The sequence below is a fragment of the Garra rufa genome, chromosome 2, assembly GCF_049309525.1.
Source record: "Garra rufa chromosome 2, GarRuf1.0, whole genome shotgun sequence".
NCBI lineage: Eukaryota > Metazoa > Chordata > Actinopteri > Cypriniformes > Cyprinidae > Garra > Garra rufa.
The window spans coordinates 62,936,464-62,958,763 of NC_133362.1; the positions used below are offsets into that span (position 1 = coordinate 62,936,464).

A 22,300-nucleotide genomic window follows, 5' to 3' on the forward strand; every position below is an offset into this window, starting at 1 on the left:
CATTTGTCCATACCCTAAAAACAGTCCAAGAACCCCAGTGTGTTGATAAGTCCAATGTGACTGTCCACCAGTGTATATACAATCCACAGAAAGTGTAATCCAAAGTTTGCAGGTGGTGAATGGAAAGGTGAGCTCTAAAATTAGCAACTCCTCAATCCAACAGTTTGGTGACTGTCCTTTGTTTGTCATGCTGCTCTCTTATACAGTTGTACTTCCTGCTTCCTGTCATGTGTCTAGTCACATGACAGGCCAACCATCCATTTATTAAAGACACATACACTTAAAATGTTAAGAGTAATAAAATGGCCTAAAAATCATGTAAAACACTTAAAACTCTATAATACATGTAAATGATTGTAATAAATAGAGCGGTAAAACACGTCTTTCTAAAAGCCAGCATATTATATAAATAGTGAAGAAAAGGCAAAAGCTTACAGCACCTGGTATTCCCAGGCGGTCTCCCATCCAAGTACTAACCAGGCCCGACGCTGCTTAGCTTCCGAGATCAGACGAGATCGGGCGCTCTCAGCGCGGTATGGCCATAAGCGAGGGCTGCTCTAAAAAGTGGGCTATTTAAAGATCAGCCTCCGTAAAAGCCAGCATATTATATAAATAGTGAAGAAAAGGCAAAAGCTTACAGCACCTGGTATTCCCAGGCGGTCTCCCATCCAAGTACTAACCAGGCCCGACGCTGCTTAGCTTCCGAGATCAGACGAGATCGGGTGCTCTCAGCGCGGTATGGCCATAAGCGAGGGCTGCTCCAAAAAGTGGGCTATTTAAAGATCAGCCTCCGTAAAAGCCAGCATATTATATAAATAGTGAAGAAAAGGCAAAAGCTTACAGCACCTGGTATTCCCAGGCGGTCTCCCATAAAAGTGTAACAATCGGCCTTATCAGCCGAGTTACAAGACTAAAATGGGGTCAGATTTAACTGTGAGAGATGACTAGTGGTTAAAAGAATGAGACATAAAAGAAAATTGGTTTAAATAGATTTGGTGTATTTAAAAGGTTCACATAAAAGACTTTAAAACAACACGATAAAACTAGGTAAACTCTGTTAAAAGAATACAGTTCATTTGTCCATACCCTAAAAACAGTCCAAGAACCCCAGTGTGTTGATAAGTCCAATGTGAGTGTCCACCAGTGTATATACAATCCACAGAAAGTGTAATCCAAAGTTTGCAGGTGGTGAATGGAAAGGTGAGCTCTAAAATTAGCAACTCCTCAATCCAACAGTTTGGTGACTGTCCTTTGTTTGTCATGCTGCTCTCTTATACAGTTGTATTTCCTGCTTCCTGTCATGTGTCTAGTCACATGACAGGCCAACCATCCATTTATTAAAGACACATACACTTAAAATGTTAAGAGTAATAAAATGGCCTAAAAAACATGTAAAACACTTAAAACTCTATAATACATGTAAATGATTGTAATAAATAGAGCGGTAAAACACGTCTTTCTAAAAGCCAGCATATTATATAAATAGTGAAGAAAAGGCAAAAGCTTACAGCACCTGATATTCCCAGGCGGTCTCCCATCCAAGTACTAACCAGGCCCGACGCTGCTTAGCTTCCGAGATCAGACGAGATCGGGCGCTCTCAGCGCGGTATGGCCATAAGCGAGGGCTGCTCCAAAAAGTGGGCTATTTAAAGATCAGCCTCCGTAAAAGCCAGCATATTGTATAAATGGTGAAGAAAAGGCAAAAGCTTACAGCACCTGGTATTCCCAGGCGGTCTCCCATCCAAGTACTAACCAGGCCCGACGCTGCTTAGCTTCCGAGATCAGACGAGATCGGGCGCTCTCAGCGCGATATGGCCATAAGCGAGGGCTGCTCAAAAAAGTGGGCTATTTAAAGATCAGCCTCCGTAAAAGCCAGCATATTATATAAATAGTGAAGAAAAGGCAAAAGCTTACAGCACCTGGTATTCCCAGGCGGTCTCCCGTAAAAGTGTAACAATCGGCCTTATCAGCCGAGTTACAAGACTAAAATGGGGTCAGATTTAACTGTGAGAGATGACTAGTGGTTAAAAGAATGAGACATAAAAGAAAATTGGTTTAAATAGATTTGGTGTATTTACAAGGTTCACATAAAAGACTTTAAAACAACACGATAAAACTAGGTAAACTCTGTTAAAAGAATACAGTTCATTTGTCCATACCCTAAAAACAGGTAAACTCTGTTAAAAGAATACAGTTCATTTGTCCATACCCTAAAAACAGTCCAAGAACCCCAGTGTGTTGATAAGTCCAATGTGAGTGTCCACCAGTGTATATACAATCCACAGAAAGTGTAATCCAAAGTTTGCAGGTGGTGAATGGAAAGGTGAGCTCTAAAATTAGCAACTCCTCAATCCAACAGTTTGGTGACTGTCCTTTGTTTGTCATGCTGCTCTCTTATACAGTTGTACTTCCTGCTTCCTGTCATGTGTCTAGTCACATGACAGGCCAACCATCCATTTATTAAAGACACATACACTTAAAATGTTAAGAGTAATAAAATGGCCTAAAAAACATGTAAAACACTTAAAACTCTATAATACATGTAAATGATTGTAATAAATAGAGCGGTAAAACACGTCTTTCTAAAAGCCAGCATATTATATAAATAGTGAAGAAAAGGCAAAAGCTTACAGCACCTGATATTCCCAGGCGGTCTCCCATCCAAGTACTAACCAGGCCCGACGCTGCTTAGCTTCCGAGATCAGACGAGATCGGGCGCTCTCAGCGCGGTATGGCCATAAGCGAGGGCTGCTCCAAAAAGTGGGCTATTTAAAGATCAGCCTCCGTAAAAGCCAGCATATTGTATAAATGGTGAAGAAAAGGCAAAAGCTTACAGCACCTGGTATTCCCAGGCGGTCTCCCATCCAAGTACTAACCAGGCCCGACGCTGCTTAGCTTCCGAGATCAGACGAGATCGGGCGCTCTCAGCGCGATATGGCCATAAGCGAGGGCTGCTCCAAAAAGTGGGTTATTTAAAGATCAGCCTCCGTAAAAGCCAGCATATTATATAAATAGTGAAGAAAAGGCAAAAGCTTACAGCACCTGGTATTCCCAGGCGGTCTCCCGTAAAAGTGTAACAATCGGCCTTATCAGCCGAGTTACAAGACTAAAATGGGGTCAGATTTAACTGTGAGAGATGACTAGTGGTTAAAAGAATGAGACATAAAAGAAAATTGGTTTAAATAGATTTGGTGTATTTACAAGGTTCACATAAAAGACTTTAAAACAACACGATAAAACTAGGTAAACTCTGTTAAAAGAATACAGTTCATTTGTCCATACCCTAAAAACAGGTAAACTCTGTTAAAAGAATACAGTTCATTTGTCCATACCCTAAAAACAGTCCAAGAACCCCAGTGTGTTGATAAGTCCAATGTGACTGTCCACCAGTGTATATACAATCCACAGAAAGTGTAATCCAAAGTTTGCAGGTGGTGAATGGAAAGGTGAGCTCTAAAATTAGCAACTCCTCAATCCAACAGTTTGGTGACTGTCCTTTGTTTGTCATGCTGCTCTCTTATACAGTTGTACTTCCTGCTTCCTGTCATGTGTCTAGTCACATGACAGGCCAACCATCCATTTATTAAAGACACATACACTTAAAATGTTAAGAGTAATAAAATGGCCTAAAAAACATGTAAAACACTTAAAACTCTATAATACATGTAAATGATTGTAATAAATAGAGCGGTAAAACACGTCTTTCTAAAAGCCAGCATATTATATAAATAGTGAAGAAAAGGCAAAAGCTTACAGCACCTGGTATTCCCAGGCGGTCTCCCATCCAAGTACTAACCAGGCCCGACGCTGCTTAGCTTCCGAGATCAGACGAGATCGGGCGCTCTCAGCGCGGTATGGCCATAAGCGAGGGCTGCTCTAAAAAGTGGGCTATTTAAAGATCAGCCTCCGTAAAAGCCAGCATATTATATAAATAGTGAAGAAAAGGCAAAAGCTTACAGCACCTGGTATTCCCAGGCGGTCTCCCATCCAAGTACTAACCAGGCCCGACGCTGCTTAGCTTCCGAGATCAGACGAGATCGGGTGCTCTCAGCGCGGTATGGCCATAAGCGAGGGCTGCTCCAAAAAGTGGGCTATTTAAAGATCAGCCTCCGTAAAAGCCAGCATATTATATAAATAGTGAAGAAAAGGCAAAAGCTTACAGCACCTGGTATTCCCAGGCGGTCTCCCATAAAAGTGTAACAATCGGCCTTATCAGCCGAGTTACAAGACTAAAATGGGGTCAGATTTAACTGTGAGAGATGACTAGTGGTTAAAAGAATGAGACATAAAAGAAAATTGGTTTAAATAGATTTGGTGTATTTAAAAGGTTCACATAAAAGACTTTAAAACAACACGATAAAACTAGGTAAACTCTGTTAAAAGAATACAGTTCATTTGTCCATACCCTAAAAACAGTCCAAGAACCCCAGTGTGTTGATAAGTCCAATGTGAGTGTCCACCAGTGTATATACAATCCACAGAAAGTGTAATCCAAAGTTTGCAGGTGGTGAATGGAAAGGTGAGCTCTAAAATTAGCAACTCCTCAATCCAACAGTTTGGTGACTGTCCTTTGTTTGTCATGCTGCTCTCTTATACAGTTGTATTTCCTGCTTCCTGTCATGTGTCTAGTCACATGACAGGCCAACCATCCATTTATTAAAGACACATACACTTAAAATGTTAAGAGTAATAAAATGGCCTAAAAAACATGTAAAACACTTAAAACTCTATAATACATGTAAATGATTGTAATAAATAGAGCGGTAAAACACGTCTTTCTAAAAGCCAGCATATTATATAAATAGTGAAGAAAAGGCAAAAGCTTACAGCACCTGATATTCCCAGGCGGTCTCCCATCCAAGTACTAACCAGGCCCGACGCTGCTTAGCTTCCGAGATCAGACGAGATCGGGCGCTCTCAGCGCGGTATGGCCATAAGCGAGGGCTGCTCCAAAAAGTGGGCTATTTAAAGATCAGCCTCCGTAAAAGCCAGCATATTGTATAAATGGTGAAGAAAAGGCAAAAGCTTACAGCACCTGGTATTCCCAGGCGGTCTCCCATCCAAGTACTAACCAGGCCCGACGCTGCTTAGCTTCCGAGATCAGACGAGATCGGGCGCTCTCAGCGCGATATGGCCATAAGCGAGGGCTGCTCAAAAAAGTGGGCTATTTAAAGATCAGCCTCCGTAAAAGCCAGCATATTATATAAATAGTGAAGAAAAGGCAAAAGCTTACAGCACCTGGTATTCCCAGGCGGTCTCCCGTAAAAGTGTAACAATCGGCCTTATCAGCCGAGTTACAAGACTAAAATGGGGTCAGATTTAACTGTGAGAGATGACTAGTGGTTAAAAGAATGAGACATAAAAGAAAATTGGTTTAAATAGATTTGGTGTATTTACAAGGTTCACATAAAAGACTTTAAAACAACACGATAAAACTAGGTAAACTCTGTTAAAAGAATACAGTTCATTTGTCCATACCCTAAAAACAGGTAAACTCTGTTAAAAGAATACAGTTCATTTGTCCATACCCTAAAAACAGTCCAAGAACCCCAGTGTGTTGATAAGTCCAATGTGAGTGTCCACCAGTGTATATACAATCCACAGAAAGTGTAATCCAAAGTTTGCAGGTGGTGAATGGAAAGGTGAGCTCTAAAATTAGCAACTCCTCAATCCAACAGTTTGGTGACTGTCCTTTGTTTGTCATGCTGCTCTCTTATACAGTTGTACTTCCTGCTTCCTGTCATGTGTCTAGTCACATGACAGGCCAACCATCCATTTATTAAAGACACATACACTTAAAATGTTAAGAGTAATAAAATGGCCTAAAAAACATGTAAAACACTTAAAACTCTATAATACATGTAAATGATTGTAATAAATAGAGCGGTAAAACACGTCTTTCTAAAAGCCAGCATATTATATAAATAGTGAAGAAAAGGCAAAAGCTTACAGCACCTGATATTCCCAGGCGGTCTCCCATCCAAGTACTAACCAGGCCCGACGCTGCTTAGCTTCCGAGATCAGACGAGATCGGGCGCTCTCAGCGCGGTATGGCCATAAGCGAGGGCTGCTCCAAAAAGTGGGCTATTTAAAGATCAGCCTCCGTAAAAGCCAGCATATTGTATAAATGGTGAAGAAAAGGCAAAAGCTTACAGCACCTGGTATTCCCAGGCGGTCTCCCATCCAAGTACTAACCAGGCCCGACGCTGCTTAGCTTCCGAGATCAGACGAGATCGGGCGCTCTCAGCGCGATATGGCCATAAGCGAGGGCTGCTCCAAAAAGTGGGTTATTTAAAGATCAGCCTCCGTAAAAGCCAGCATATTATATAAATAGTGAAGAAAAGGCAAAAGCTTACAGCACCTGGTATTCCCAGGCGGTCTCCCGTAAAAGTGTAACAATCGGCCTTATCAGCCGAGTTACAAGACTAAAATGGGGTCAGATTTAACTGTGAGAGATGACTAGTGGTTAAAAGAATGAGACATAAAAGAAAATTGGTTTAAATAGATTTGGTGTATTTACAAGGTTCACATAAAAGACTTTAAAACAACACGATAAAACTAGGTAAACTCTGTTAAAAGAATACAGTTCATTTGTCCATACCCTAAAAACAGGTAAACTCTGTTAAAAGAATACAGTTCATTTGTCCATACCCTAAAAACAGTCCAAGAACCCCAGTGTGTTGATAAGTCCAATGTGAGTGTCCACCAGTGTATATACAATCCACAGAAAGTGTAATCCAAAGTTTGCAGGTGGTGAATGGAAAGGTGAGCTCTAAAATTAGCAACTCCTCAATCCAACAGTTTGGTGACTGTCCTTTGTTTGTCATGCTGCTCTCTTATACAGTTGTACTTCCTGCTTCCTGTCATGTGTCTAGTCACATGACAGGCCAACCATCCATTTATTAAAGACACATACACTTAAAATGTTAAGAGTAATAAAATGGCCTAAAAAACATGTAAAACACTTAAAACTCTATAATACATGTAAATGATTGTAATAAATAGAGCGGTAAAACACGTCTTTCTAAAAGCCAGCATATTATATAAATAGTGAAGAAAAGGCAAAAGCTTACAGCACCTGGTATTCCCAGGCGGTCTCCTATCCAAGTACTAACCAGGCCCGACGCTGTTTAGCTTCCGAGATCAGACGAGATCGGGCGCTCTCAGCGCGGTATGGCCATAAGCGAGGGCAGCTCCAAAAAGTGGGCTATTTAAAGATCAGCCTCCGTAAAAGCCAGCATATTATATAAATAGTGAAGAAAAGGCAAAAGCTTACAGCACCTGGTATTCCCAGGCGGTCTCCCATAAAAGTGTATCAATCGGCCTTATCAGCCGAGTTACAAGACTAAAATGGGGTCAGATTTAACTGTGAGAGATGACTAGTGGTTAAAAGAATGAGACATAAAAGAAAATTGGTTTAAATAGATTTGGTGTATTTACAAGGTTCACATAAAAGACTTTAAAACAACACGATAAAACTAGGTAAACTCTGTTAAAAGAATACAGTTCATTTGTCCATACCCTAAAAACAGGTAAACTCTGTTAAAAGAATACAGTTCATTTGTCCATACCCTAAAAACAGTCCAAGAACCCCAGTGTGTTGATAAGTCCAATGTGACTGTCCACCAGTGTATATACAATCCACAGAAAGTGTAATCCAAAGTTTGCAGGTGGTGAATGGAAAGGTGAGCTCTAAAATTAGCAACTCCTCAATCCAACAGTTTGGTGACTGTCCTTTGTTTGTCATGCTGCTCTCTTATACAGTTGTACTTCCTGCTTCCTGTCATGTGTCTAGTCACATGACAGGCCAACCATCCATTTATTAAAGACACATACACTTAAAATGTTAAGAGTAATAAAATGGCCTAAAAAACATGTAAAACACTTAAAACTCTATAATACATGTAAATGATTGTAATAAATAGAGCGGTAAAACACGTCTTTCTAAAAGCCAGCATATTATATAAATAGTGAAGAAAAGGCAAAAGCTTACAGCACCTGGTATTCCCAGGCGGTCTCCCATCCAAGTACTAACCAGGCCCGACGCTGCTTAGCTTCCGAGATCAGACGAGATCGGGCGCTCTCAGCGCGGTATGGCCATAAGCGAGGGATGCTCCAAAAAGTGGGCTATTTAAAAATCAACCTCCGTAAAACCCAGCATATTATATAAATAGTGAAGAAAAGGCAAAAGCTTACAGCACCTGGTATTCCCAGGCGGTCTCCCATCCAAGTACTAAGCAGGCCCGACGCTGCTTAGCTTCCGAGATCAGACGAGATCGGGCGCTCTCAGCGCGGTATGCCCATAAGCGAGGGCTGCTCCAAAAAGTGGGCTATTTAAAGATCAGCCTCCGTAAAAGCCAGCATATTATATAAATAGTGAAGAAAAGGCAAAAGCTTACAGCACCTGGTATTCCCAGGCGGTCTCCCGTAAAAGTGTAACAATCGGCCTTATCAGCCGAGTTACAAGACTAAAATGGGGTCAGATTTAACTGTGAGAGATGACTAGTGGTTAAAAGAATGAGACATAAAAGAAAATTGGTTTAAATAGATTTGGTGTATTTACAAGGTTCACATAAAAGACTTTAAAACAACACGATAAAACTAGGTAAACTCTGTTAAAAGAATACAGTTCATTTGTCCATACCCTAAAAACAGGTAAACTCTGTTAAAAGAATACAGTTCATTTGTCCATACCCTAAAAACAGTCCAAGAACCCCAGTGTGTTGATAAGTCCAATGTGAGTGTCCACCAGTGTATATACAATCCACAGAAAGTGTAATCCAAAGTTTGCAGTTGGTGAATGGAAAGGTGAGCTCTAAAATTAGCAACTCCTCAATCCAACAGTTTGGTGACTGTCCTTTGTTTGTCATGCTGCTCTCTTATACAGTTGTACTTCCTGCTTCCTGTCATGTGTCTAGTCACATGACAGGCCAACCATCCATTTATTAAAGACACATACACTTAAAATGTTAAGAGTAATAAAATGGCCTGAAAAACATGTAAAACACTTAAAACTCTATAATACATGTAAATGATTGTAATAAATAGAGCGGTAAAACACGTCTTTCTAAAAGCCAGCATATTATATAAATAGTGAAGAAAAGGCAAAAGCTTACAGCACCTGGTATTCCCAGGCGGTCTCCCATCCAAGTACTAACCAGGCCCGACGCTGCTTAGCTTCCGAGATCAGACGAGATCGGGCGCTCTCAGCGCGGTATGGCCATAAGCGAGGGATGCTCCAAAAAGTGGGCTATTTAAAAATCAACCTCCGTAAAACCCAGCATATTATATAAATAGTGAAGAAAAGGCAAAAGCTTACAGCACCTGGTATTCCCAGGCGGTCTCCCATCCAAGTACTAAGCAGGCCCGACGCTGCTTAGCTTCCGAGATCAGACGAGATCGGGCGCTCTCAGCGCGGTATGGCCATAAGCGAGGGCTGCTCCAAAAAGTGGGCTATTTAAAGATCAGCCTCCGTAAAAGCCAGCATATTATATAAATAGTGAAGAAAAGGCAAAAGCTTACAGCACCTGGTATTCCCATGCGGTCTCCCGTAAAAGTGTAACAATCGGCCTTATCAGCCGAGTTACAAGACTAAAATGGGGTCAGATTTAACTGTGAGAGATGACTAGTGGTTAAAAGAATGAGACATAAAAGAAAATTGGTTTAAATAGATTTGGTGTATTTACAAGGTTCACATAAAAGACTTTAAAACAACACGATAAAACTAGGTAAACTCTGTTAAAAGAATACAGTTCATTTGTCCATACCCTAAAAACAGATAAACTCTGTTAAAAGAATACAGTTCATTTGTCCATACCCTAAAAACAGGTAAACTCTGTTAAAAGAATACAGTTCATTTGTCCATACCCTAAAAACAGTCCAAGAACCCCAGTGTGTTGATAAGTCCAATGTGACTGTCCACCAGTGTATATACAATCCACAGAAAGTGTAATCCAAAGTTTGCAGGTGGTGAATGGAAAGGTGAGCTCTAAAATTAGCAACTCCTCAATCCAACAGTTTGGTGACTGTCCTTTGTTTGTCATGCTGCTCTCTTATACAGTTGTACTTCCTGCTTCCTGTCATGTGTCTAGTCACATGACAGGCCAACCATCCATTTATTAAAGACACATACACTTAAAATGTTAAGAGTAATAAAATGGCCTAAAAAACATGTAAAACACTTAAAACTCTATAATACATGTAAATGATTGTAATAAATAGAGCGGTAAAACACGTCTTTCTAAAAGCCAGCATATTATATAAATAGTGAAGAAAAGGCAAAAGCTTACAGCACCTGGTATTCCCAGGCGGTCTCCCATCCAAGTACTAACCAGGCCCGACGCTGCTTAGCTTCCGAGATCAGACGAGATCGGGCGCTCTCAGCGCGGTATGGCCATAAGCGAGGGCTGCTCTAAAAAGTGGGCTATTTAAAGATCAGCCTCCGTAAAAGCCAGCATATTATATAAATAGTGAAGAAAAGGCAAAAGCTTACAGCACCTGGTATTCCCAGGCGGTCTCCCATCCAAGTACTAACCAGGCCCGACGCTGCTTAGCTTCCGAGATCAGACGAGATCGGGTGCTCTCAGCGCGGTATGGCCATAAGCGAGGGCTGCTCCAAAAAGTGGGCTATTTAAAGATCAGCCTCCGTAAAAGCCAGCATATTATATAAATAGTGAAGAAAAGGCAAAAGCTTACAGCACCTGGTATTCCCAGGCGGTCTCCCATAAAAGTGTAACAATCGGCCTTATCAGCCGAGTTACAAGACTAAAATGGGGTCAGATTTAACTGTGAGAGATGACTAGTGGTTAAAAGAATGAGACATAAAAGAAAATTGGTTTAAATAGATTTGGTGTATTTAAAAGGTTCACATAAAAGACTTTAAAACAACACGATAAAACTAGGTAAACTCTGTTAAAAGAATACAGTTCATTTGTCCATACCCTAAAAACAGTCCAAGAACCCCAGTGTGTTGATAAGTCCAATGTGAGTGTCCACCAGTGTATATACAATCCACAGAAAGTGTAATCCAAAGTTTGCAGGTGGTGAATGGAAAGGTGAGCTCTAAAATTAGCAACTCCTCAATCCAACAGTTTGGTGACTGTCCTTTGTTTGTCATGCTGCTCTCTTATACAGTTGTATTTCCTGCTTCCTGTCATGTGTCTAGTCACATGACAGGCCAACCATCCATTTATTAAAGACACATACACTTAAAATGTTAAGAGTAATAAAATGGCCTAAAAAACATGTAAAACACTTAAAACTCTATAATACATGTAAATGATTGTAATAAATAGAGCGGTAAAACACGTCTTTCTAAAAGCCAGCATATTATATAAATAGTGAAGAAAAGGCAAAAGCTTACAGCACCTGATATTCCCAGGCGGTCTCCCATCCAAGTACTAACCAGGCCCGACGCTGCTTAGCTTCCGAGATCAGACGAGATCGGGCGCTCTCAGCGCGGTATGGCCATAAGCGAGGGCTGCTCCAAAAAGTGGGCTATTTAAAGATCAGCCTCCGTAAAAGCCAGCATATTGTATAAATGGTGAAGAAAAGGCAAAAGCTTACAGCACCTGGTATTCCCAGGCGGTCTCCCATCCAAGTACTAACCAGGCCCGACGCTGCTTAGCTTCCGAGATCAGACGAGATCGGGCGCTCTCAGCGCGATATGGCCATAAGCGAGGGCTGCTCAAAAAAGTGGGCTATTTAAAGATCAGCCTCCGTAAAAGCCAGCATATTATATAAATAGTGAAGAAAAGGCAAAAGCTTACAGCACCTGGTATTCCCAGGCGGTCTCCCGTAAAAGTGTAACAATCGGCCTTATCAGCCGAGTTACAAGACTAAAATGGGGTCAGATTTAACTGTGAGAGATGACTAGTGGTTAAAAGAATGAGACATAAAAGAAAATTGGTTTAAATAGATTTGGTGTATTTACAAGGTTCACATAAAAGACTTTAAAACAACACGATAAAACTAGGTAAACTCTGTTAAAAGAATACAGTTCATTTGTCCATACCCTAAAAACAGGTAAACTCTGTTAAAAGAATACAGTTCATTTGTCCATACCCTAAAAACAGTCCAAGAACCCCAGTGTGTTGATAAGTCCAATGTGAGTGTCCACCAGTGTATATACAATCCACAGAAAGTGTAATCCAAAGTTTGCAGGTGGTGAATGGAAAGGTGAGCTCTAAAATTAGCAACTCCTCAATCCAACAGTTTGGTGACTGTCCTTTGTTTGTCATGCTGCTCTCTTATACAGTTGTACTTCCTGCTTCCTGTCATGTGTCTAGTCACATGACAGGCCAACCATCCATTTATTAAAGACACATACACTTAAAATGTTAAGAGTAATAAAATGGCCTAAAAAACATGTAAAACACTTAAAACTCTATAATACATGTAAATGATTGTAATAAATAGAGCGGTAAAACACGTCTTTCTAAAAGCCAGCATATTATATAAATAGTGAAGAAAAGGCAAAAGCTTACAGCACCTGATATTCCCAGGCGGTCTCCCATCCAAGTACTAACCAGGCCCGACGCTGCTTAGCTTCCGAGATCAGACGAGATCGGGCGCTCTCAGCGCGGTATGGCCATAAGCGAGGGCTGCTCCAAAAAGTGGGCTATTTAAAGATCAGCCTCCGTAAAAGCCAGCATATTGTATAAATGGTGAAGAAAAGGCAAAAGCTTACAGCACCTGGTATTCCCAGGCGGTCTCCCATCCAAGTACTAACCAGGCCCGACGCTGCTTAGCTTCCGAGATCAGACGAGATCGGGCGCTCTCAGCGCGATATGGCCATAAGCGAGGGCTGCTCCAAAAAGTGGGTTATTTAAAGATCAGCCTCCGTAAAAGCCAGCATATTATATAAATAGTGAAGAAAAGGCAAAAGCTTACAGCACCTGGTATTCCCAGGCGGTCTCCCGTAAAAGTGTAACAATCGGCCTTATCAGCCGAGTTACAAGACTAAAATGGGGTCAGATTTAACTGTGAGAGATGACTAGTGGTTAAAAGAATGAGACATAAAAGAAAATTGGTTTAAATAGATTTGGTGTATTTACAAGGTTCACATAAAAGACTTTAAAACAACACGATAAAACTAGGTAAACTCTGTTAAAAGAATACAGTTCATTTGTCCATACCCTAAAAACAGGTAAACTCTGTTAAAAGAATACAGTTCATTTGTCCATACCCTAAAAACAGTCCAAGAACCCCAGTGTGTTGATAAGTCCAATGTGAGTGTCCACCAGTGTATATACAATCCACAGAAAGTGTAATCCAAAGTTTGCAGGTGGTGAATGGAAAGGTGAGCTCTAAAATTAGCAACTCCTCAATCCAACAGTTTGGTGACTGTCCTTTGTTTGTCATGCTGCTCTCTTATACAGTTGTACTTCCTGCTTCCTGTCATGTGTCTAGTCACATGACAGGCCAACCATCCATTTATTAAAGACACATACACTTAAAATGTTAAGAGTAATAAAATGGCCTAAAAAACATGTAAAACACTTAAAACTCTATAATACATGTAAATGATTGTAATAAATAGAGCGGTAAAACACGTCTTTCTAAAAGCCAGCATATTATATAAATAGTGAAGAAAAGGCAAAAGCTTACAGCACCTGGTATTCCCAGGCGGTCTCCTATCCAAGTACTAACCAGGCCCGACGCTGTTTAGCTTCCGAGATCAGACGAGATCGGGCGCTCTCAGCGCGGTATGGCCATAAGCGAGGGCAGCTCCAAAAAGTGGGCTATTTAAAGATCAGCCTCCGTAAAAGCCAGCATATTATATAAATAGTGAAGAAAAGGCAAAAGCTTACAGCACCTGGTATTCCCAGGCGGTCTCCCATAAAAGTGTATCAATCGGCCTTATCAGCCGAGTTACAAGACTAAAATGGGGTCAGATTTAACTGTGAGAGATGACTAGTGGTTAAAAGAATGAGACATAAAAGAAAATTGGTTTAAATAGATTTGGTGTATTTACAAGGTTCACATAAAAGACTTTAAAACAACACGATAAAACTAGGTAAACTCTGTTAAAAGAATACAGTTCATTTGTCCATACCCTAAAAACAGGTAAACTCTGTTAAAAGAATACAGTTCATTTGTCCATACCCTAAAAACAGTCCAAGAACCCCAGTGTGTTGATAAGTCCAATGTGACTGTCCACCAGTGTATATACAATCCACAGAAAGTGTAATCCAAAGTTTGCAGGTGGTGAATGGAAAGGTGAGCTCTAAAATTAGCAACTCCTCAATCCAACAGTTTGGTGACTGTCCTTTGTTTGTCATGCTGCTCTCTTATACAGTTGTACTTCCTGCTTCCTGTCATGTGTCTAGTCACATGACAGGCCAACCATCCATTTATTAAAGACACATACACTTAAAATGTTAAGAGTAATAAAATGGCCTAAAAAACATGTAAAACACTTAAAACTCTATAATACATGTAAATGATTGTAATAAATAGAGCGGTAAAACACGTCTTTCTAAAAGCCAGCATATTATATAAATAGTGAAGAAAAGGCAAAAGCTTACAGCACCTGGTATTCCCAGGCGGTCTCCCATCCAAGTACTAACCAGGCCCGACGCTGCTTAGCTTCCGAGATCAGACGAGATCGGGCGCTCTCAGCGCGGTATGGCCATAAGCGAGGGATGCTCCAAAAAGTGGGCTATTTAAAAATCAACCTCCGTAAAACCCAGCATATTATATAAATAGTGAAGAAAAGGCAAAAGCTTACAGCACCTGGTATTCCCAGGCGGTCTCCCATCCAAGTACTAAGCAGGCCCGACGCTGCTTAGCTTCCGAGATCAGACGAGATCGGGCGCTCTCAGCGCGGTATGCCCATAAGCGAGGGCTGCTCCAAAAAGTGGGCTATTTAAAGATCAGCCTCCGTAAAAGCCAGCATATTATATAAATAGTGAAGAAAAGGCAAAAGCTTACAGCACCTGGTATTCCCAGGCGGTCTCCCGTAAAAGTGTAACAATCGGCCTTATCAGCCGAGTTACAAGACTAAAATGGGGTCAGATTTAACTGTGAGAGATGACTAGTGGTTAAAAGAATGAGACATAAAAGAAAATTGGTTTAAATAGATTTGGTGTATTTACAAGGTTCACATAAAAGACTTTAAAACAACACGATAAAACTAGGTAAACTCTGTTAAAAGAATACAGTTCATTTGTCCATACCCTAAAAACAGGTAAACTCTGTTAAAAGAATACAGTTCATTTGTCCATACCCTAAAAACAGTCCAAGAACCCCAGTGTGTTGATAAGTCCAATGTGAGTGTCCACCAGTGTATATACAATCCACAGAAAGTGTAATCCAAAGTTTGCAGTTGGTGAATGGAAAGGTGAGCTCTAAAATTAGCAACTCCTCAATCCAACAGTTTGGTGACTGTCCTTTGTTTGTCATGCTGCTCTCTTATACAGTTGTACTTCCTGCTTCCTGTCATGTGTCTAGTCACATGACAGGCCAACCATCCATTTATTAAAGACACATACACTTAAAATGTTAAGAGTAATAAAATGGCCTAAAAAACATGTAAAACACTTAAAACTCTATAATACATGTAAATGATTGTAATAAATAGAGCGGTAAAACACGTCTTTCTAAAAGCCAGCATATTATATAAATAGTGAAGAAAAGGCAAAAGCTTACAGCACCTGGTATTCCCAGGCGGTCTCCCATCCAAGTACTAACCTGGCCCGACGCTGCTTAGCTTCCGAGATCAGACGAGATCGGGCGCTCTCAGCGCGGTATGGCCATAAGCGAGGGCTGCTCCAAAAAGTGGGCTATTTAAAGATCAGCCTCCGTAAAAGCCAGCATATTGTATACATAGTGAAGAAAAGGCAAAAGCTTACAGCACCTGGTATTCCCAGGCGGTCTCCCATCCAAGTACTAACCAGGCCCGACGCTGCTTAGCTTCCGAGATCAGACGAGATCGGGCGCTCTCAGCGCGGTATGGCCATAAGCGAGGGTTGCTCCAAAAAGTGGGCTATTTAAAGATCAGCCTCCGTAAAAGCCAGCATATTATATAAATAGTGAAGAAAAGGCAAAAGCTTACAGCACCTGGTATTCCCAGGCGGTCTCCCATAAAAGTGTAACAATCGGCCTTATCAGCCGAGTTACAAGACTAAAATGGGGTCAGATTTAACTGTGAGAGATGACTAGTGGTTAAAAGAATGAGACATAAAAGAAAATTGGTTTAAATAGATTTGGTGTATTTACAAGGTTCACATAAAAGACTTTAAAACAACACGATAAAACTAGGTAAACTCTGTTAAAAGAATACAGTTCATTTGTCCATACCCTAAAAACAGGTAAACTCTGTTAAAAGAATACAGTTCATTTGTCCATACCCTAAAAACAGTCCAAGAACCCCAGTGTGTTGATAAGTCCAATGTGAGTGTCCACCAGTGTATATACAATCCACAGAAAGTGTAATCCAAAGTTTGCAGGTGGTGAATGGAAAGGTGAGCTCTAAAATTAGCAACTCCTCAATCCAACAGTTTGGTGACTGTCCTTTGTTTGTCATGCTGCTCTCTTATACAGTTGTACTTCCTGCTTCCTGTCATGTGTCTAGTCACATGACAGGCCAACCATCCATTTATTAAAGACACATACACTTAAAATGTTAAGAGTAATAAAATGGCCTAAAAAACATGTAAAACACTTAAAACTCTATAATACATGTAAATGATTGTAATAAATAGAGCGGTAAAACACGTCTTTCTAAAAGCCAGCATATTATATAAATAGTGAAGAAAAGGCAAAAGCTTACAGCACCTGATATTCCCAGGCGGTCTCCCATCCAAGTACTAACCAGGCCCGACGCTGCTTAGCTTCCGAGATCAGACGAGATCGGGCGCTCTCAGCGCGGTATGGCCATAAGCGAGGGCTGCTCCAAAAAGTGGGCTATTTAAAGATCAGCCTCCGTAAAAGCCAGCATATTGTATAAATGGTGAAGAAAAGGCAAAAGCTTACAGCACCTGGTATTCCCAGGCGGTCTCCCATCCAAGTACTAACCAGGCCCGACGCTGCTTAGCTTCCGAGATCAGACGAGATCGGGCGCTCTCAGCGCGATATGGCCATAAGCGAGGGCTGCTCCAAAAAGTGGGTTATTTAAAGATCAGCCTCCGTAAAAGCCAGCATATTATATAAATAGTGAAGAAAAGGCAAAAGCTTACAGCACCTGGTATTCCCAGGCGGTCTCCCGTAAAAGTGTAACAATCGGCCTTATCAGCCGAGTTACAAGACTAAAATGGGGTCAGATTTAACTGTGAGAGATGACTAGTGGTTAAAAGAATGAGACATAAAAGAAAATTGGTTTAAATAGATTTGGTGTATTTACAAGGTTCACATAAAAGACTTTAAAACAACACGATAAAACTAGGTAAACTCTGTTAAAAGAATACAGTTCATTTGTCCATACCCTAAAAACAGGTAAACTCTGTTAAAAGAATACAGTTCATTTGTCCATACCCTAAAAACAGTCCAAGAACCCCAGTGTGTTGATAAGTCCAATGTGAGTGTCCACCAGTGTATATACAATCCACAGAAAGTGTAATCCAAAGTTTGCAGGTGGTGAATGGAAAGGTGAGCTCTAAAATTAGCAACTCCTCAATCCAACAGTTTGGTGACTGTCCTTTGTTTGTCATGCTGCTCTCTTATACAGTTGTACTTCCTGCTTCCTGTCATGTGTCTAGTCACATGACAGGCCAACCATCCATTTATTAAAGACACATACACTTAAAATGTTAAGAGTAATAAAATGGCCTAAAAAACATGTAAAACACTTAAAACTCTATAATACATGTAAATGATTGTAATAAATAGAGCGGTAAAACACGTCTTTCTAAAAGCCAGCATATTATATAAATAGTGAAGAAAAGGCAAAAGCTTACAGCACCTGGTATTCCCAGGCGGTCTCCTATCCAAGTACTAACCAGGCCCGACGCTGTTTAGCTTCCGAGATCAGACGAGATCGGGCGCTCTCAGCGCGGTATGGCCATAAGCGAGGGCAGCTCCAAAAAGTGGGCTATTTAAAGATCAGCCTCCGTAAAAGCCAGCATATTATATAAATAGTGAAGAAAAGGCAAAAGCTTACAGCACCTGGTATTCCCAGGCGGTCTCCCATAAAAGTGTATCAATCGGCCTTATCAGCCGAGTTACAAGACTAAAATGGGGTCAGATTTAACTGTGAGAGATGACTAGTGGTTAAAAGAATGAGACATAAAAGAAAATTGGTTTAAATAGATTTGGTGTATTTACAAGGTTCACATAAAACACTTTAAAACAACACGATAAAACTAGGTAAACTCTGTTAAAAGAATACAGTTCATTTGTCCATACCCTAAAAACAGGTAAACTCTGTTAAAAGAATACAGTTCATTTGTCCATACCCTAAAAACAGTCCAAGAACCCCAGTGTGTTGATAAGTCCAATGTGACTGTCCACCAGTGTATATACAATCCACAGAAAGTGTAATCCAAAGTTTGCAGGTGGTGAATGGAAAGGTGAGCTCTAAAATTAGCAACTCCTCAATCCAACAGTTTGGTGACTGTCCTTTGTTTGTCATGCTGCTCTCTTATACAGTTGTACTTCCTGCTTCCTGTCATGTGTCTAGTCACATGACAGGCCAACCATCCATTTATTAAAGACACATACACTTAAAATGTTAAGAGTAATAAAATGGCCTAAAAAACATGTAAAACACTTAAAACTCTATAATACATGTAAATGATTGTAATAAATAGAGCGGTAAAACACGTCTTTCTAAAAGCCAGCATATTATATAAATAGTGAAGAAAAGGCAAAAGCTTACAGCACCTGGTATTCCCAGGCGGTCTCCCATCCAAGTACTAACCAGGCCCGACGCTGCTTAGCTTCCGAGATCAGACGAGATCGGGCGCTCTCAGCGCGGTATGGCCATAAGCGAGGGATGCTCCAAAAAGTGGGCTATTTAAAAATCAACCTCCGTAAAACCCAGCATATTATATAAATAGTGAAGAAAAGGCAAAAGCTTACAGCACCTGGTATTCCCAGGCGGTCTCCCATCCAAGTACTAAGCAGGCCCGACGCTGCTTAGCTTCCGAGATCAGACGAGATCGGGCGCTCTCAGCGCGGTATGCCCATAAGCGAGGGCTGCTCCAAAAAGTGGGCTATTTAAAGATCAGCCTCCGTAAAAGCCAGCATATTATATAAATAGTGAAGAAAAGGCAAAAGCTTACAGCACCTGGTATTCCCAGGCGGTCTCCCGTAAAAGTGTAACAATCGGCCTTATCAGCCGAGTTACAAGACTAAAATGGGGTCAGATTTAACTGTGAGAGATGACTAGTGGTTAAAAGAATGAGACATAAAAGAAAATTGGTTTAAATAGATTTGGTGTATTTACAAGGTTCACATAAAAGACTTTAAAACAACACGATAAAACTAGGTAAACTCTGTTAAAAGAATACAGTTCATTTGTCCATACCCTAAAAACAGGTAAACTCTGTTAAAAGAATACAGTTCATTTGTCCATACCCTAAAAACAGTCCAAGAACCCCAGTGTGTTGATAAGTCCAATGTGAGTGTCCACCAGTGTATATACAATCCACAGAAAGTGTAATCCAAAGTTTGCAGTTGGTGAATGGAAAGGTGAGCTCTAAAATTAGCAACTCCTCAATCCAACAGTTTGGTGACTGTCCTTTGTTTGTCATGCTGCTCTCTTATACAGTTGTACTTCCTGCTTCCTGTCATGTGTCTAGTCACATGACAGGCCAACCATCCATTTATTAAAGACACATACACTTAAAATGTTAAGAGTAATAAAATGGCCTAAAAAACATGTAAAACACTTAAAACTCTATAATACATGTAAATGATTGTAATAAATAGAGCGGTAAAACACGTCTTTCTAAAAGCCAGCATATTATATAAATAGTGAAGAAAAGGCAAAAGCTTACAGCACCTGGTATTCCCAGGCGGTCTCCCATCCAAGTACTAACCTGGCCCGACGCTGCTTAGCTTCCGAGATCAGACGAGATCGGGCGCTCTCAGCGCGGTATGGCCATAAGCGAGGGCTGCTCCAAAAAGTGGGCTATTTAAAGATCAGCCTCCGTAAAAGCCAGCATATTGTATACATAGTGAAGAAAAGGCAAAAGCTTACAGCACCTGGTATTCCCAGGCGGTCTCCCATCCAAGTACTAACCAGGCCCGACGCTGCTTAGCTTCCGAGATCAGACGAGATCGGGCGCTCTCAGCGCGGTATGGCCATAAGCGAGGGCTGCTCCAAAAAGTGGGCTATTTAAAGATCAGCCTCCGTAAAAGCCAGCATATTATATAAATAGTGAAGAAAAGGCAAAAGCTTACAGCACCTGGTATTCCCAGGCGGTCTCCCATAAAAGTGTAACAATCGGCCTTATCAGCCGAGTTACAAGACTAAAATGGGGTCAGATTTAACTGTGAGAGATGACTAGTGGTTAAAAGAATGAGACATAAAAGAAAATTGGTTTAAATAGATTTGGTGTATTTACAAGGTTCACATAAAAGACTTTAAAACAACACGATAAAACTAGGTAAACTCTGTTAAAAGAATACAGTTCATTTGTCCATACCCTAAAAACAGGTAAACTCTGTTAAAAGAATACAGTTCATTTGTCCATACCCTAAAAACAGTCCAAGAACCCCAGTGTGTTGATAAGTCCAATGTGAGTGTCCACCAGTGTATATACAATCCACAGAAAGTGTAATCCAAAGTTTGCAGGTGGTGAATGGAAAGGTGAGCTCTAAAATTAGCAACTCCTCAATCCAACAGTTTGGTGACTGTCCTTTGTTTGTCATGCTGCTCTCTTATACAGTTGTACTTCCTGCTTCCTGTCATGTGTCTAGTCATATGACAGGCCAACCATCCATTTATTAAAGACACATACACTTAAAATGTTAAGAGTAATAAAATGGCCTAAAAAACATGTAAAACACTTAAAACTCTATAATACATGTAAATGATTGTAATAAATAGAGCGGTAAAACACGTCTTTCTAAAAGCCAGCATATTATATAAATAGTGAAGAAAAGGCAAAAGCTTACAGCACCTGGTATTCCCAGGCGGTCTCCCATCCAAGTACTAACCTGGCCCGACGCTGCTTAGCTTCCGAGATCAGACGAGATCGGGCGCTCTCAGCGCGGTATGGCCATAAGCGAGGGCTGCTCCAAAAAGTGGGCTATTTAAAGATCAGCCTCCGTAAAAGCCAGCATATTGTATACATAGTGAAGAAAAGGCAAAAGCTTACAGCACCTGGTATTCCCAGGCGGTCTCCCATCCAAGTACTAACCAGGCCCGACGCTGCTTAGCTTCCGAGATCAGACGAGATCGGGCGCTCTCAGCGCGGTATGGCCATAAGCGAAGGCTGCTCCAAAAAGTGGGCTATTTAAAGATCAGCCTCCGTAAAAGCCAGCTTATTATATAAATAGTGAAGAAAAGGCAAAAGCTTACAGCACCTGGTATTCCCAGGCGGTCTCCCATAAAAGTGTAACAATCGGCCTTATCAGCCGAGTTACAAGACTAAAATGGGGTCAGATTTAACTGTGAGAGATGACTAGTGGTTAAAAGAATGAGACATAAAAGAAAATTGGTTTAAATAGATTTGGTGTATTTACAAGGTTCACATAAAAGACTTTAAAACAACACGATAAAACTAGGTAAACTCTGTTAAAAGAATACAGTTCATTTGTCCATACCCTAAAAACAGGTAAACTCTGTTAAAAGAATACAGTTCATTTGTCCATACCCTAAAAACAGTCCAAGAACCCCAGTGTGTTGATAAGTCCAATGTGAGTGTCCACCAGTGTATATACAATCCACAGAAAGTGTAATCCAAAGTTTGCAGGTGGTGAATGGAAAGGTGAGCTCTAAAATTAGCAACTCCTCAATCCAACAGTTTGGTGACTGTCCTTTGTTTGTCATGCTGCTCTCTTATACAGTTGTACTTCCTGCTTCCTGTCATGTGTCTAGTCACATGACAGGCCAACCATCCATTTATTAAAGACACATACACTTAAAATGTTAAGAGTAATAAAATGGCCTAAAAAACATGTAAAACACTTAAAACTCTATAATACATGTAAATGATTGTAATAAATAGAGCGGTAAAACACGTCTTTCTAAAAGCCAGCATATTATATAAATAGTGAAGAAAAGGCAAAAGCTTACAGCACCTGATATTCCCAGGCGGTCTCCCATCCAAGTACTAACCAGGCCCGACGCTGCTTAGCTTCCGAGATCAGACGAGATCGGGCGCTCTCAGCGCGGTATGGCCATAAGCGA

At 40.8% G+C, this 22,300-nt stretch overlaps 38 non-coding genes across 38 annotated transcripts; all 38 read right to left on the minus strand.

The window, feature by feature from the left end:
• Positions 1 to 428: 428 nt before the first annotated feature.
• On the minus strand, positions 429 to 547 carry LOC141327499 (5S ribosomal RNA). The gene has a single exon (XR_012354790.1). It is a non-coding gene; the product is annotated as a 5S ribosomal RNA (ribosomal RNA).
• An 84-nt stretch (positions 548 to 631) lies between these two features.
• On the minus strand, positions 632 to 750 carry LOC141327259 (5S ribosomal RNA). Its single transcript, XR_012354564.1, has one exon. It is a non-coding gene; the product is annotated as a 5S ribosomal RNA (ribosomal RNA).
• Positions 751 to 1,501: 751 nt separating this feature from the next.
• Positions 1,502 to 1,620, minus strand: LOC141327710 (5S ribosomal RNA). The gene has a single exon (XR_012354988.1). It is a non-coding gene; the product is annotated as a 5S ribosomal RNA (ribosomal RNA).
• An 84-nt stretch (positions 1,621 to 1,704) lies between these two features.
• On the minus strand, positions 1,705 to 1,823 carry LOC141327874 (5S ribosomal RNA). The gene has a single exon (XR_012355144.1). It is a non-coding gene; the product is annotated as a 5S ribosomal RNA (ribosomal RNA).
• Positions 1,824 to 2,624: 801 nt separating this feature from the next.
• Positions 2,625 to 2,743, minus strand: LOC141327711 (5S ribosomal RNA). The gene has a single exon (XR_012354989.1). It is a non-coding gene; the product is annotated as a 5S ribosomal RNA (ribosomal RNA).
• An 84-nt stretch (positions 2,744 to 2,827) lies between these two features.
• On the minus strand, positions 2,828 to 2,946 carry LOC141327875 (5S ribosomal RNA). Its single transcript, XR_012355145.1, has one exon. It is a non-coding gene; the product is annotated as a 5S ribosomal RNA (ribosomal RNA).
• Positions 2,947 to 3,747: 801 nt separating this feature from the next.
• Positions 3,748 to 3,866, minus strand: LOC141327500 (5S ribosomal RNA). Its single transcript, XR_012354791.1, has one exon. It is a non-coding gene; the product is annotated as a 5S ribosomal RNA (ribosomal RNA).
• An 84-nt stretch (positions 3,867 to 3,950) lies between these two features.
• LOC141327375 (5S ribosomal RNA) lies at positions 3,951 to 4,069 on the minus strand. The gene has a single exon (XR_012354675.1). It is a non-coding gene; the product is annotated as a 5S ribosomal RNA (ribosomal RNA).
• A 751-nt stretch (positions 4,070 to 4,820) lies between these two features.
• On the minus strand, positions 4,821 to 4,939 carry LOC141327712 (5S ribosomal RNA). The gene has a single exon (XR_012354990.1). It is a non-coding gene; the product is annotated as a 5S ribosomal RNA (ribosomal RNA).
• An 84-nt stretch (positions 4,940 to 5,023) lies between these two features.
• On the minus strand, positions 5,024 to 5,142 carry LOC141327876 (5S ribosomal RNA). Its single transcript, XR_012355146.1, has one exon. It is a non-coding gene; the product is annotated as a 5S ribosomal RNA (ribosomal RNA).
• Positions 5,143 to 5,943: 801 nt separating this feature from the next.
• Positions 5,944 to 6,062, minus strand: LOC141327713 (5S ribosomal RNA). Its single transcript, XR_012354991.1, has one exon. It is a non-coding gene; the product is annotated as a 5S ribosomal RNA (ribosomal RNA).
• An 84-nt stretch (positions 6,063 to 6,146) lies between these two features.
• On the minus strand, positions 6,147 to 6,265 carry LOC141327878 (5S ribosomal RNA). Its single transcript, XR_012355147.1, has one exon. It is a non-coding gene; the product is annotated as a 5S ribosomal RNA (ribosomal RNA).
• An 801-nt stretch (positions 6,266 to 7,066) lies between these two features.
• Positions 7,067 to 7,185, minus strand: LOC141326747 (5S ribosomal RNA). The gene has a single exon (XR_012354099.1). It is a non-coding gene; the product is annotated as a 5S ribosomal RNA (ribosomal RNA).
• Positions 7,186 to 7,986: 801 nt separating this feature from the next.
• Positions 7,987 to 8,105, minus strand: LOC141327502 (5S ribosomal RNA). The gene has a single exon (XR_012354792.1). It is a non-coding gene; the product is annotated as a 5S ribosomal RNA (ribosomal RNA).
• Positions 8,106 to 8,189: 84 nt separating this feature from the next.
• Positions 8,190 to 8,308, minus strand: LOC141326843 (5S ribosomal RNA). The gene has a single exon (XR_012354189.1). It is a non-coding gene; the product is annotated as a 5S ribosomal RNA (ribosomal RNA).
• Positions 8,309 to 9,109: 801 nt separating this feature from the next.
• LOC141327503 (5S ribosomal RNA) lies at positions 9,110 to 9,228 on the minus strand. The gene has a single exon (XR_012354793.1). It is a non-coding gene; the product is annotated as a 5S ribosomal RNA (ribosomal RNA).
• An 84-nt stretch (positions 9,229 to 9,312) lies between these two features.
• Positions 9,313 to 9,431, minus strand: LOC141326663 (5S ribosomal RNA). Its single transcript, XR_012354019.1, has one exon. It is a non-coding gene; the product is annotated as a 5S ribosomal RNA (ribosomal RNA).
• Positions 9,432 to 10,282: 851 nt separating this feature from the next.
• LOC141327504 (5S ribosomal RNA) lies at positions 10,283 to 10,401 on the minus strand. The gene has a single exon (XR_012354794.1). It is a non-coding gene; the product is annotated as a 5S ribosomal RNA (ribosomal RNA).
• An 84-nt stretch (positions 10,402 to 10,485) lies between these two features.
• Positions 10,486 to 10,604, minus strand: LOC141327460 (5S ribosomal RNA). Its single transcript, XR_012354753.1, has one exon. It is a non-coding gene; the product is annotated as a 5S ribosomal RNA (ribosomal RNA).
• Positions 10,605 to 11,355: 751 nt separating this feature from the next.
• LOC141327715 (5S ribosomal RNA) lies at positions 11,356 to 11,474 on the minus strand. The gene has a single exon (XR_012354993.1). It is a non-coding gene; the product is annotated as a 5S ribosomal RNA (ribosomal RNA).
• Positions 11,475 to 11,558: 84 nt separating this feature from the next.
• Positions 11,559 to 11,677, minus strand: LOC141327879 (5S ribosomal RNA). The gene has a single exon (XR_012355148.1). It is a non-coding gene; the product is annotated as a 5S ribosomal RNA (ribosomal RNA).
• Positions 11,678 to 12,478: 801 nt separating this feature from the next.
• Positions 12,479 to 12,597, minus strand: LOC141327716 (5S ribosomal RNA). Its single transcript, XR_012354994.1, has one exon. It is a non-coding gene; the product is annotated as a 5S ribosomal RNA (ribosomal RNA).
• An 84-nt stretch (positions 12,598 to 12,681) lies between these two features.
• LOC141327880 (5S ribosomal RNA) lies at positions 12,682 to 12,800 on the minus strand. Its single transcript, XR_012355149.1, has one exon. It is a non-coding gene; the product is annotated as a 5S ribosomal RNA (ribosomal RNA).
• Positions 12,801 to 13,601: 801 nt separating this feature from the next.
• On the minus strand, positions 13,602 to 13,720 carry LOC141326748 (5S ribosomal RNA). Its single transcript, XR_012354100.1, has one exon. It is a non-coding gene; the product is annotated as a 5S ribosomal RNA (ribosomal RNA).
• Positions 13,721 to 14,521: 801 nt separating this feature from the next.
• On the minus strand, positions 14,522 to 14,640 carry LOC141327505 (5S ribosomal RNA). The gene has a single exon (XR_012354795.1). It is a non-coding gene; the product is annotated as a 5S ribosomal RNA (ribosomal RNA).
• An 84-nt stretch (positions 14,641 to 14,724) lies between these two features.
• LOC141326844 (5S ribosomal RNA) lies at positions 14,725 to 14,843 on the minus strand. Its single transcript, XR_012354190.1, has one exon. It is a non-coding gene; the product is annotated as a 5S ribosomal RNA (ribosomal RNA).
• An 801-nt stretch (positions 14,844 to 15,644) lies between these two features.
• On the minus strand, positions 15,645 to 15,763 carry LOC141326601 (5S ribosomal RNA). The gene has a single exon (XR_012353957.1). It is a non-coding gene; the product is annotated as a 5S ribosomal RNA (ribosomal RNA).
• An 84-nt stretch (positions 15,764 to 15,847) lies between these two features.
• LOC141327506 (5S ribosomal RNA) lies at positions 15,848 to 15,966 on the minus strand. Its single transcript, XR_012354796.1, has one exon. It is a non-coding gene; the product is annotated as a 5S ribosomal RNA (ribosomal RNA).
• Positions 15,967 to 16,767: 801 nt separating this feature from the next.
• Positions 16,768 to 16,886, minus strand: LOC141327717 (5S ribosomal RNA). Its single transcript, XR_012354995.1, has one exon. It is a non-coding gene; the product is annotated as a 5S ribosomal RNA (ribosomal RNA).
• Positions 16,887 to 16,970: 84 nt separating this feature from the next.
• Positions 16,971 to 17,089, minus strand: LOC141327881 (5S ribosomal RNA). Its single transcript, XR_012355150.1, has one exon. It is a non-coding gene; the product is annotated as a 5S ribosomal RNA (ribosomal RNA).
• An 801-nt stretch (positions 17,090 to 17,890) lies between these two features.
• On the minus strand, positions 17,891 to 18,009 carry LOC141326750 (5S ribosomal RNA). The gene has a single exon (XR_012354102.1). It is a non-coding gene; the product is annotated as a 5S ribosomal RNA (ribosomal RNA).
• Positions 18,010 to 18,810: 801 nt separating this feature from the next.
• Positions 18,811 to 18,929, minus strand: LOC141327507 (5S ribosomal RNA). The gene has a single exon (XR_012354797.1). It is a non-coding gene; the product is annotated as a 5S ribosomal RNA (ribosomal RNA).
• An 84-nt stretch (positions 18,930 to 19,013) lies between these two features.
• LOC141326845 (5S ribosomal RNA) lies at positions 19,014 to 19,132 on the minus strand. The gene has a single exon (XR_012354191.1). It is a non-coding gene; the product is annotated as a 5S ribosomal RNA (ribosomal RNA).
• An 801-nt stretch (positions 19,133 to 19,933) lies between these two features.
• LOC141326613 (5S ribosomal RNA) lies at positions 19,934 to 20,052 on the minus strand. The gene has a single exon (XR_012353969.1). It is a non-coding gene; the product is annotated as a 5S ribosomal RNA (ribosomal RNA).
• An 84-nt stretch (positions 20,053 to 20,136) lies between these two features.
• Positions 20,137 to 20,255, minus strand: LOC141327509 (5S ribosomal RNA). Its single transcript, XR_012354799.1, has one exon. It is a non-coding gene; the product is annotated as a 5S ribosomal RNA (ribosomal RNA).
• An 801-nt stretch (positions 20,256 to 21,056) lies between these two features.
• On the minus strand, positions 21,057 to 21,175 carry LOC141326625 (5S ribosomal RNA). The gene has a single exon (XR_012353981.1). It is a non-coding gene; the product is annotated as a 5S ribosomal RNA (ribosomal RNA).
• An 84-nt stretch (positions 21,176 to 21,259) lies between these two features.
• On the minus strand, positions 21,260 to 21,378 carry LOC141327510 (5S ribosomal RNA). The gene has a single exon (XR_012354800.1). It is a non-coding gene; the product is annotated as a 5S ribosomal RNA (ribosomal RNA).
• Positions 21,379 to 22,179: 801 nt separating this feature from the next.
• On the minus strand, positions 22,180 to 22,298 carry LOC141327718 (5S ribosomal RNA). Its single transcript, XR_012354996.1, has one exon. It is a non-coding gene; the product is annotated as a 5S ribosomal RNA (ribosomal RNA).
• Between the last annotated feature and the right edge of the window lie 2 nt (positions 22,299 to 22,300).